The sequence below is a fragment of the Triticum aestivum genome, chromosome 1A (genome assembly GCF_018294505.1).
Source record: "Triticum aestivum cultivar Chinese Spring chromosome 1A, IWGSC CS RefSeq v2.1, whole genome shotgun sequence".
NCBI lineage: Eukaryota > Viridiplantae > Streptophyta > Magnoliopsida > Poales > Poaceae > Triticum > Triticum aestivum.
This window is the reverse complement of record NC_057794.1, coordinates 408,755,627-408,765,630: the sequence shown is the minus strand read 5'-3', so window position 1 is coordinate 408,765,630 and position 10,004 is coordinate 408,755,627. Positions and strand designations below refer to the sequence as shown.

At 45.1% G+C, this 10,004-nt stretch overlaps 1 long non-coding RNA gene across 1 annotated transcript; it reads left to right on the top strand.

Moving 5' to 3' along the window:
• Positions 1–930: 930 nt before the first annotated feature.
• Positions 931–1,757, top strand: LOC123140156 (uncharacterized). The gene is made up of 3 exons (XR_006469858.1): positions 931–1,093; positions 1,235–1,352; positions 1,463–1,757. It is a non-coding gene; the product is annotated as an uncharacterized lncRNA (long non-coding RNA).
• Positions 1,758–10,004: the final 8,247 nt, after the last annotated feature.

The following is a 10,004-nucleotide window of genomic DNA, read 5'->3' as shown; positions in this document are numbered from 1 at the left end:
CGTGTGTGTACATGTTGGATCCTTCCAATATATGCTTCTCTTCTTCGGCGACAATTGTTGTTCTAGTGTGTCTGTCCTTTGGACCTTATCAAGACGACTTCACGACTGTCTACTATAACAAGGGTTTGCTGGCTTTGGTGAGGGAGGGGCGATGGCAGCGGTACGCCTTCTGCTTGTTTCCGTGCTTGTAGTCGTTGCTAGGTGGTCTATGGATATAGAGTAATTTATATTACTTGTAGTCGTAATGTTTGATGAATAGAGCGGAAGTTTTGCAACAACAACAAGAGAGCAGAATGGGTTGGGTGATAGACAGCATGGGACTGTGGTCGGGCGACCTGTTGGAACACGATAGCGCGGGAGTGTTTGGCCGGTGGAATATATCAAGCACACTTCCCAACTTTATATCCTAGAAGAAGAAAAGGGGTACATATACCCCCACCACACGAATGTGTCGACATTGACAGGCGATCACGCTTACATTAAAAAGCAAACAAATCGGGAAAAAGGTTCAAACGGAATAGCTGTAGCCTTTCACGTGGCAGAACAAAGGTGCAAAGTCTAGACATTCGACATGGACGGAAGAAATCGGAACGTCAGAGCCGGGCGGGAACCTATTCTATTCCCTCCTCGGCCGGCCATGCAGCGGCTGCATGCACACGCATCCTCTGAACTCTGCACATGGTCGGTGACGCTACGCCGCCGATATCCCCCGTCCGGAGTAGCCGAGTTCGACCTCCGTCGACGAACCGACAAAGAGGACTGATCGAACATGATAGTAGATCTCTTACTTGTCAATCTTGTTATTCGCTAGGTCAGCCCACGCATGCGCGCACGCACGTCCACGTTCCTTTCTGCCTGCTTTTAGAATAGGGGAATAATAAGCCCAAACGAATGAATTGGAAATGGAAGTAATTCACATGCGGGAAAGTATATCGATCGATCGAGGGAGGCACAGCCACCATGCGTGCACATATATATAACCATATATCTTAGCTACATATGTAGTTGCATGCATAGCTCGAACGAACAAAGGATCAATCCGAGATCGATCGATCCGTCGATATGGAGAACGGACAGCCGCAGCCTCCTCCAGGTGACGATCTCGATCCACACATCTCAAAATATCATCTCCATGTCGAAGAACAGACCACTGGCTAATTCATCAGTGAGCTGTAAATGATCTATCTATCTATCTCAGCTCTAATTTTCTTGCGCTTGATCAATTGCTGCATAGGCTACCCGACGGTGGACCCGAAACAGCAGGCAGGCGGCAGGAGGAGATGCTGCTGCGGGCCGTGGCGCCGCAGGACCAAGCAGCGTGGGCGTGGGGAGACCAGCTTCATCGAAGGATGGTGCGCGCATGGGCATGGCTAAAAACGCCCACCATATTTTCCTTCTATCATTTCAATCTCATTTTGGTTTGCTCACCCTGCCGTTTTTCTCCTTGATTCGTTTTCTCCAGCCTTGCCGCGCTCTGTTGCTGCTGGCTTTGCGAGCTGTGCTGCGATTGAAGGGGATCCATGCAGCATGCATGCCCACGGTTACAGTCTTACAGGTCACCACAGGCTCTAGCTGCGGCTCTACGTCGTCGGAGCTCTCACATAAATAATTCAGTCTTGCTCTGTTAGATGTTCTACGTCATGACCTAGTCCTTTGTGATCTAGTACAATACGCGTAGTTATCTTGCATCGTATCAAGGCCCTGTATCTTTTGTATCATCAAATTATCTCATTATCTGTATTCGACATATACTTATATTCGAGGTCGTCTTGCGATTTTGAGACCCAGCTTTTAATGTGCAATGCCGCAATGGTCATGCTTAATAGGGTCACGAACAAAGTTTTAAATAGACGGCTATAGCCACGCTATAACAATTTGATTAGGGTGCCGCTAAATGGTGTTTATTTACAATTGTCTGGTAAAATTACAAAATAACAGGCTATATCGCTATTGCTGTGCTATAGCTGTTTGATGATGTCGCTATTTGGAATGGCCCGCGGTTTAAAACTAATGGATGTTGAACTCTCATTACAACTTTAAGAAGTATGCATAGGAGATCGAAATTTCATGCGAAAGATGAACTATTTTCAATGAAATTTCAACATTACAAATACACCTGTCGAGGCAGATTCATTCTGAAATCAGCTTCCCTTTTTCTTCTCTCTTCTTTATTAAAACTGACTGGCATCCATGCTTGGCTTTACTTGGCAATGCTGAATAAACAATAATATGTGGTTGTGCAGATCAATGGATGCAAAGGCCGAGGGTTGACCTCCTCAACCCTCCTTCTCGATAAAAATGCGCAAGTGCAAATGTGCAGTAGTCATGCTCATTAGGGCACGGATGGATGGTGAACTCTAGTTATTTTCTTGTAAGATATTTTTAGGTGATAGAAATTTCCTGCAAAAGATTAGTTCTTTTCAACAAAATTTCAGCATTCTAAGCAAAAGTAAATATAAACAAACCTGGTTAATGTCAAGAGTATCACAAATTTATCTATGTTAACTCCAATCCAAAATGAATTGAATGCATAAATGTATCACATAGTGTACCCAAAAGACGCAAACCAATATAGATCATAGGTTTCTAAAATTAAACAATACATCACACCAATTTTCACTCCATACTTTTTATTGGATGAATGTACACAACCCTTCGAATTACGAGGGAGAAAAAATGGGAGCAATGAGGGAGGTGAACCAGGGGATGAAGAATGACGAAGAGAGAAGTGAGGGAGAGGAGATGAGGGCGAGACTCGAACAGAAGGAGAGACGCGTAAATGGGAGGGAAAGGTACCAACACCAAACACGAGGAGATGAGAGGACATGGAGGAGGAGGGGGATGGCTAGAAGGCTGATGAATGATGGTGAAGCCAATATCTCACCAAACAAGTAAAACTAGTCCCCTAGGCTTGGGATATCCTTGTAGGGTAGCCGGTGTCTTGTACGACAACATGTAGCCATGGGCGATGCTAAAGGGGATGGGGGTATAGGTGGAGGCGACGACGAGAAAGAGGATGAGCTGGTGATGGTAGTGGCAAAAATGAGATGGGAGGTATAATGACACAACGATAGGTCTCCCAATTTTCACAACAATGCAAAAAAAGGCGGGGATGGGTGTTGAAATTTTAATAAGAAGACTTTCCAACAACAACAATGACGATAAAGCCGTTTAATCCCAAACAAGCTGTGATAGGCTAGAGTTGAAACTTAGTAAAAAGACTTCCCACAAAAAAATAGAAATTTCAATATAAGGACATAATGATGTGACCTAGCATTGCTACGATCCAAACTTTTCTTAATGCTGCACCCAAAGGAATTTTCTTTAAAACAGTTTTGAAAATCTACAAGATATTCTTTTAGAGGGATTCTACAATTATCTTACCATTATTTTGAGAAACAAATATCAACCTAATAGCGCCATTTTTCACTAAAAATGGCAAGTCATTTCCGTTGTTTTAAAAAAATCAGGGCCTTTTTTTTACAATACAACTCAACAGGGCCTAAAGCTGTGGCCTCCCCTCGTTCGTGGCCAGATGTTTTTTGAGCGGGAAAGCCTCTCAATGATTTATTGCTTTGTCAACAGGGTTACATCGTGATCTCGCAAAAAAAAGGTTACATCGTGTAAAACATAAGGCAATAAAAAAGGATGGGGGATCATCCTCCCGGCTAAACTCTAACTGATTATAACAGTTACATCGTTTGCTAACAATTTCTTGATAAATTCTGGAGGAGCGTCATCCCAAACAGAAGGGTTATTCGCCCGTTCTCATCCATCTAATTCATGAGCTACATAATTTGACTCTTTAATACAATGCTCAATAGTAACTTTCCCGAAGTCTGCCAAGATACTACGACAAATCTTCTAGCACCGCACTGCCACCATGGAATGTCTTCATTTTGATTAAGAGCATCCACCACTATAATATTGTCTGTTCGCATCACCAAACTAAAACATCCATTCCCACAAAAAAACCTAGAAAATCCTGTTGGAAATATGCCCTAGAGGCAATAATAAAAGTGTTATTATTATATTTTTTTGTTCATGATAATAGTCTTTTATTCATGCTATAACTGTATTATCCGGAAATCGTAATACACGTGTGAATACATAGACCACAATATGTCCCTAGTAAGCCTCTAGTTGACTAGCTCGTTGTGATCAACAGATAGTCATGGTTTCCTGGCTATGGACATTGGATGTCATTGATAACGGGATCACATCATTAGAAGAATGATGTGATGGACAAGACCCAATCCTAAGCATAGCACAAAGATTGTGTAGTTCGTTTGCTAGAGCTTTTCCAATGTCAAGTATCTCTTCCTTCGACCATGAGATCGTGTAACTCCTGGATACCGTAGGAATGCTTTGGGTGTATCAAACGTCACAACGTAACTGGGTGACTATAAAGGTGCACTACAGGTATCTCCGAAAGTGTCTATTGGGTTGACACGGATCGAGACTGGGATTTGTCACTCCGTATGACGGAGAGGTATCTCTGGGCCCACTCGGTAATGCATCATCATAATGAGCTCAAGGTGACCAAGGTGTTGGCCACGGGATCATGCATTACGGTACGAGTAAAGTGACTTGCCAGTAACGAGACTGAACAAGGTATTGGGATACCGACGATCGAGTCTCGGGCAAGTAACGTACCGATTGACAAAGGGAATTGTATACGGGGTTTGATCGAATCCTCGACATCGTGGTTCATCCGATGACTTCATCGAGGAGCATGTGGGAGCCAACATGGGTATCCAGATCCCGCTGTTGGTTATTGACCGGAGAGTCTCGGTCATGTCTGCATGTCTCCCGAACCCGTAGGGTCTACACACTTAAGGTTCGATGACGCTAGGGTTATCAGGAAGACAAGTATGTGATTACCGAATGTTGTTCGGAGTCCCGGATGAGATCCCGGACGTCACGAGGAGTTCCTGAATGGTCCGGAGGTAAAGTTTTATATATGGGAAGTTGTTAAATGGGCACCGGAAAGTTTCGGGGTCATACGGTATTGTACCGGGACCACCGGAAAGGTTCCGGGGGTCCACCGGGAGGGACCACCCCTCCCGGGGGGCCACTTGGGCTGCGTAGGGATAGCATCCAGCCCCTAGTGGGCTTGGCGCCCCCCCTTGGGCCCATGCGCCTAGGGTTGGGGGGAAACCCTAAAGGGGGCGCACCCCCCTTGCTTGGGGGGCAAGCCCCCCACCCCTTGGCCGCCGCCCCCCTAGGGTTTTCCCTAGAGGGCCAGCCCCCCTTGCCCCTTCCCCTATATATAGAGGGGTGAGGGGAGGGCTGCAACACACCACAACTCAAGGCGCAGCCCCTCCCCTCCCCAACACCTCTCCTCCTCCGTACGTGCTTGGCGAAGCTCTGTCGGAGTACTGCTGCACCAACTACACCATGCCGTCGTGCTGCCGTTGGAGCTGCCTTCCTTAACCTCTCCTTCCTCCTTGCTGGATCAAGACGGAGGAGACGTCTCCCGTCCCGTACGTGTGTTGAACGCGGAGGTGCTGTCTGTTCAGCACTTGGACATCGGTGATCCGAATCACGTTCGAGTACGACTCCATCATCACCATCCCCTTGACAAGCTTCCGCTCGTGATCTACAAGTGGTATGTAGATGCAAACTCTTCCCCTTGACTCGTTGCTTAGATGAACTCATAGATGGATCTTGATGAAACCGTAGGAAAATTTTTAATTTTCTGCAACGTTCCCAAAAGTGGTATCAGAGCTAGGTCTATGCGTAGTTCTCTTTGCACGAGTAGAACACAATTTTGTTGTGGGCGTGGATCTTGTCAACTTGCTTGCCTCTACTAGTCTTTTCTTGCTTCAGCGGTATTGTGGGATGAAGCGGCCCGGACCAACCTTACATGTACGCTTACGTGAGACCGGTTCCACCGGTTAACATGCACTAGTTGCATAAGGTGGCTGGCGGGTGTCTGTCTCTCCCACTTTAGTTGGAGCGGATTCGATGAAAAGGGCCCTTATGAAGGGTAAATAGAAGTTGACAAAATCACGTTGTGGTTATTCGTAGGTAAGAAAACATTCTTGCTAGAACCCAATTGCAGCCACGTAAAAGATGCAACAACAATTAGAGGACGTCTAACTTGTTTTTGCAGCGATTGATCATGTGATGTGATATGGCCAGAAGTTGTGATGAATGATGAATTGTGATGTATGAGATCATGTTCTTGTAATAGGATTCACGACTTGCATGTCGATGAGTATGACAACCGGCAGGAGCCATAGGAGTTGTCTTTATTTTTGTATGACCTGCGTGTCATTGAAGAACGCCATGTAACTTACTTTACTTTATTGCTAAACGCGTTAGTCATAGAAGTAGAAGTAGTCGTTGGCGTGACAACTTCATGAAGACACGATGATGGAGATCATGGTGTCATGCCGGTGACAAGATGATCATGGAGCCCCGAAGATGGAGATCAAAGGAGCTATATGATATTGGCCATATCATGTCACTACTTTATATAATTGCATGTGATGTTTATTATGTTTTATGCATCTTGTTTACTTAGGACGACGGTAGTAAATAAGATGATCCCTTACAAAATTTCAAGAAGTGTTCTCCCCTAACTGTGCACCGTTGCTACAGTTCGTCGCTTCTAAGCACCACGTGATGATCGGGTGTGATGGATTCTTACGTTCACATACAACGGGTGTAAGACAATTTTACACAGCGAAAACACTTAGGGTTAACTTGACGAGCCTAGCATGTGCAGACATGACCTCGGAACACGGAGACCGAAAGGTCGAACACGAGTCGTATGGAAGATACGATCAACATGAAGATGTTCACCGACGATGACTAGTCCATCTCACGTGATGATCGGACACGGGCTAGTCGACTCGGATCGTGTAACACTTAGATGACTAGAGGGATGTCTAATCTAAGTGGGAGTTCATAATTTGATTAGAACTTAATTATCATGAACTTAGTCTAAAACCTTTGCAAATATGTCTTGTAGATCAAATGGCCAACGCTCATGTCAACATGAATTTCAACGCGTTCCTAGAGAAAACCAAGCTGAAAGATGATGGCAGCAACTATACGGACTGGGTCCGGAACCTGAGGATCATCCTCATAGCTGCCAGGAAACAATATGTCCTAGAAGGACCGCTAGGTGACGCTCCCGTTCCAGAGAACCAAGACATTATGAATGCTTGGTAGTCTCGTGCTGATGATTACTCCCTCGTTCAGTGCGGCATGCTTTACAGCTTAGAACCGGGGCTCCAAAAGCGTTTTGAGCATCACGGAGCATATGAGATGTTCGAAGAGCTGAAACTAGTTTTTCAAGCTCACGCCCGGGTCGAAAGATATGACATCTCCGACAAGTTCTATAGTTGTAAGATGGAGGAAAATAGTTCTGTCAGTGAGCACATACTCAAGATGTCTGGGTTGCACAACCGTATGACCCAGCTGAATATTAACCTCCCTGATGAGGCAGTCATTGACAGAATCCTTCAGTCGCTCCCACCAAGCTACAAGAGCTTTGTGATGAACTACAATATGCAGGGGATGGTAAAGACCATTCCTGAAGTATTTTCTATGCTGAAGTCAGCAGAGGTTGAAATCAAGAAAGAACATCAAGTGTTGATGGTCAATAAGACCACTAAGTTCAAGAAGGGCAAGGGTAAAAGGAACTTCAAGAAGGACGGCAAAGAGGTTGCCGCGCCCGGTAAGCCAGTTGCCGGGAAGAAGTCAAAGAATGGACCCAAGCCTGAGACTGAGTGCTTTTATTGCAAGGGGAAGGGTCACTGGAAGCGGAACTGCCCCAAATACTTAGCGGATAAGAAGGCCGGCAACACCAAAGGTATATTTGATATACATGTAATTGATGTGTACCTTACCAGTACTCGTAGTAACTCCTGGGTATTTGATACCGGTGTCATTGCTCATATTTGTAACTCACAGCAGGAGCTGCGGAATAAACGGAGACTGGCGAAGGACGAGGTGACGGTGTGCGTCGGGAATGGTTCCAGAGTCGATGTGATCGCCGTCGGCACGCTGCCTCTACATTTACCTACGGGATTAGTTTTGAACCTTAATAATTATTATTTAGTGCCAAGTTTGAGCATGAACATTGTATCTGGATCTCGTTTAATACGAGATGGCTACTCATTTAAGTCCGAGAATAATGGTTGTTCGATTTATATGAGAGATATGTTTTATGGTCATGCTCCGATGGTCAATGGTTTATTCTTAATGAATCTCGAGCGTAATATTACACATGTTCATAGTGTAGATGCCAAAAGATGTAAAGTTGATAACGATAGTCCCACATACTTGTGGCACTGCCGCCTTGGTCACATTGGTGTGAAGCGCATGAAGAAGCTCCATGCCGATGGACTTTTAGAGTCTCTTGATTATGAATCATTTGACACATGCGAACCATGCCTCATGGGAAAAATGACCAAGACTCCGTTCTCCGGAACAATGGAGCGAGCAACCAACTTGTTGGAAATCATACATACCGATGTGTGCGGTCCAATGAGCGTTGAGGCTCGCGGAGGATATCGTTATGTTCTCACTCTCACTGATGACTTAAGTAGATATGGGTATGTCTACTTAATGAAACACAAGTCTGAGACCTTTGAAAAGTTCAAGGAATTTCAGAATGAGGTGGAGAATCAACGTGACCGAAAGATAAAGTTCCTATGATCAGATCGTGGAGGAGAATACTTAAGTCACGAATTTGGTACACACTTAAGGAAATGTGGAATCGTTTCACAACTCACGCCGCCTGGAACACCTCAGCGAAACGGTGTGTCCGAACGTCGTAATCGCACTCTATTGGATATGGTGCGGTCTATGATGTCTCTTATCGATTTACCGCTATCATTTTGGGGATACGCTCTAGAGACAGCTACATTCACTTTAAATAGGGCACCGTCAAAATCCGTTGAGACGACACCGTATGAATTATGGTTTGGGAAGAAACCTAAGCTGTCATTTCTGAAAGTTTGGGGATGCGATGCTTATGTCAAGAAACTTCAACCTGAGAAGCTCGAACCCAAGTCGGAAAAATGCGTCTTCATAGGATACCCTAAGGAAACTGTAGGGTATACCTTCTACTTAAGATCCGAGGGCAAGATCTTTGTTGCCAAGAACGGATGCTTTCTGGAAAAAGAATTTCTCTCGAAAGAAGTAAGTGGGAGGAAAGTAGAACTCGATGAAGTACTACCTCTCAAACGGGAAAGTGGTGCAGCTCAGGAAAATGTTCCTGTGATGCCCACACCAACTGAAGAGGAAACCAATGATGATGATCAAGGTACTTCGGATCAAGTTGCTACTGAACTTCGTAGGTCCACAAGGACACGTTCCGCACCAGAGTGGTACGACAACCCTGTCCTGGAAATCATGTTGTTAGACAACGGTGAACCTTCGAACTATGAAGAAGCGATGGCGGGCCCAGATTCCAACAAATGGCTAGAAGCCATGAAATCCGAGATAGAATCCATGTATGAAAACAAAGTATGGACTTTGACTGACTTGCCCGATGATCGGCGAGCGATAGAAAACAAATGGATCTTTAAGAAGAAGACGGACGCGGATGGTAATGTCACCATCTATAAAGCTCGACTTGTCGCTAAGGGTTATCGACAAGTTCAAGGGATTGACTACGACGAGACATTCTCTCCCGTAGCGAAGCTTAAGTCCGTCCGAATCATATTAGCAATTGCCGCATACTATGATTATGAGATATGGCAGATGGACGTCAAAACGGCATTCCTTAACGGGCATCTTAAGGAAGAGCTGTATATGATGCAGCCGGAAGGTTTTGTCGATCCTAAGAACGCTAACAAAGTATGCAAGCTCCAGCGATCCATTTATGGGCTGGTGCAAGCATCTCGGAGTTGGAATATTCGCTTTGATGAGATGATCAAAGCGTTTGGGTTTATGCAGACTTATGGAGAAGCCTGCGTTTACAAGAAAGTGAGTGGGAGCTCTGTAGCATTTCTCATATTATATGTGGATGACATACTCTT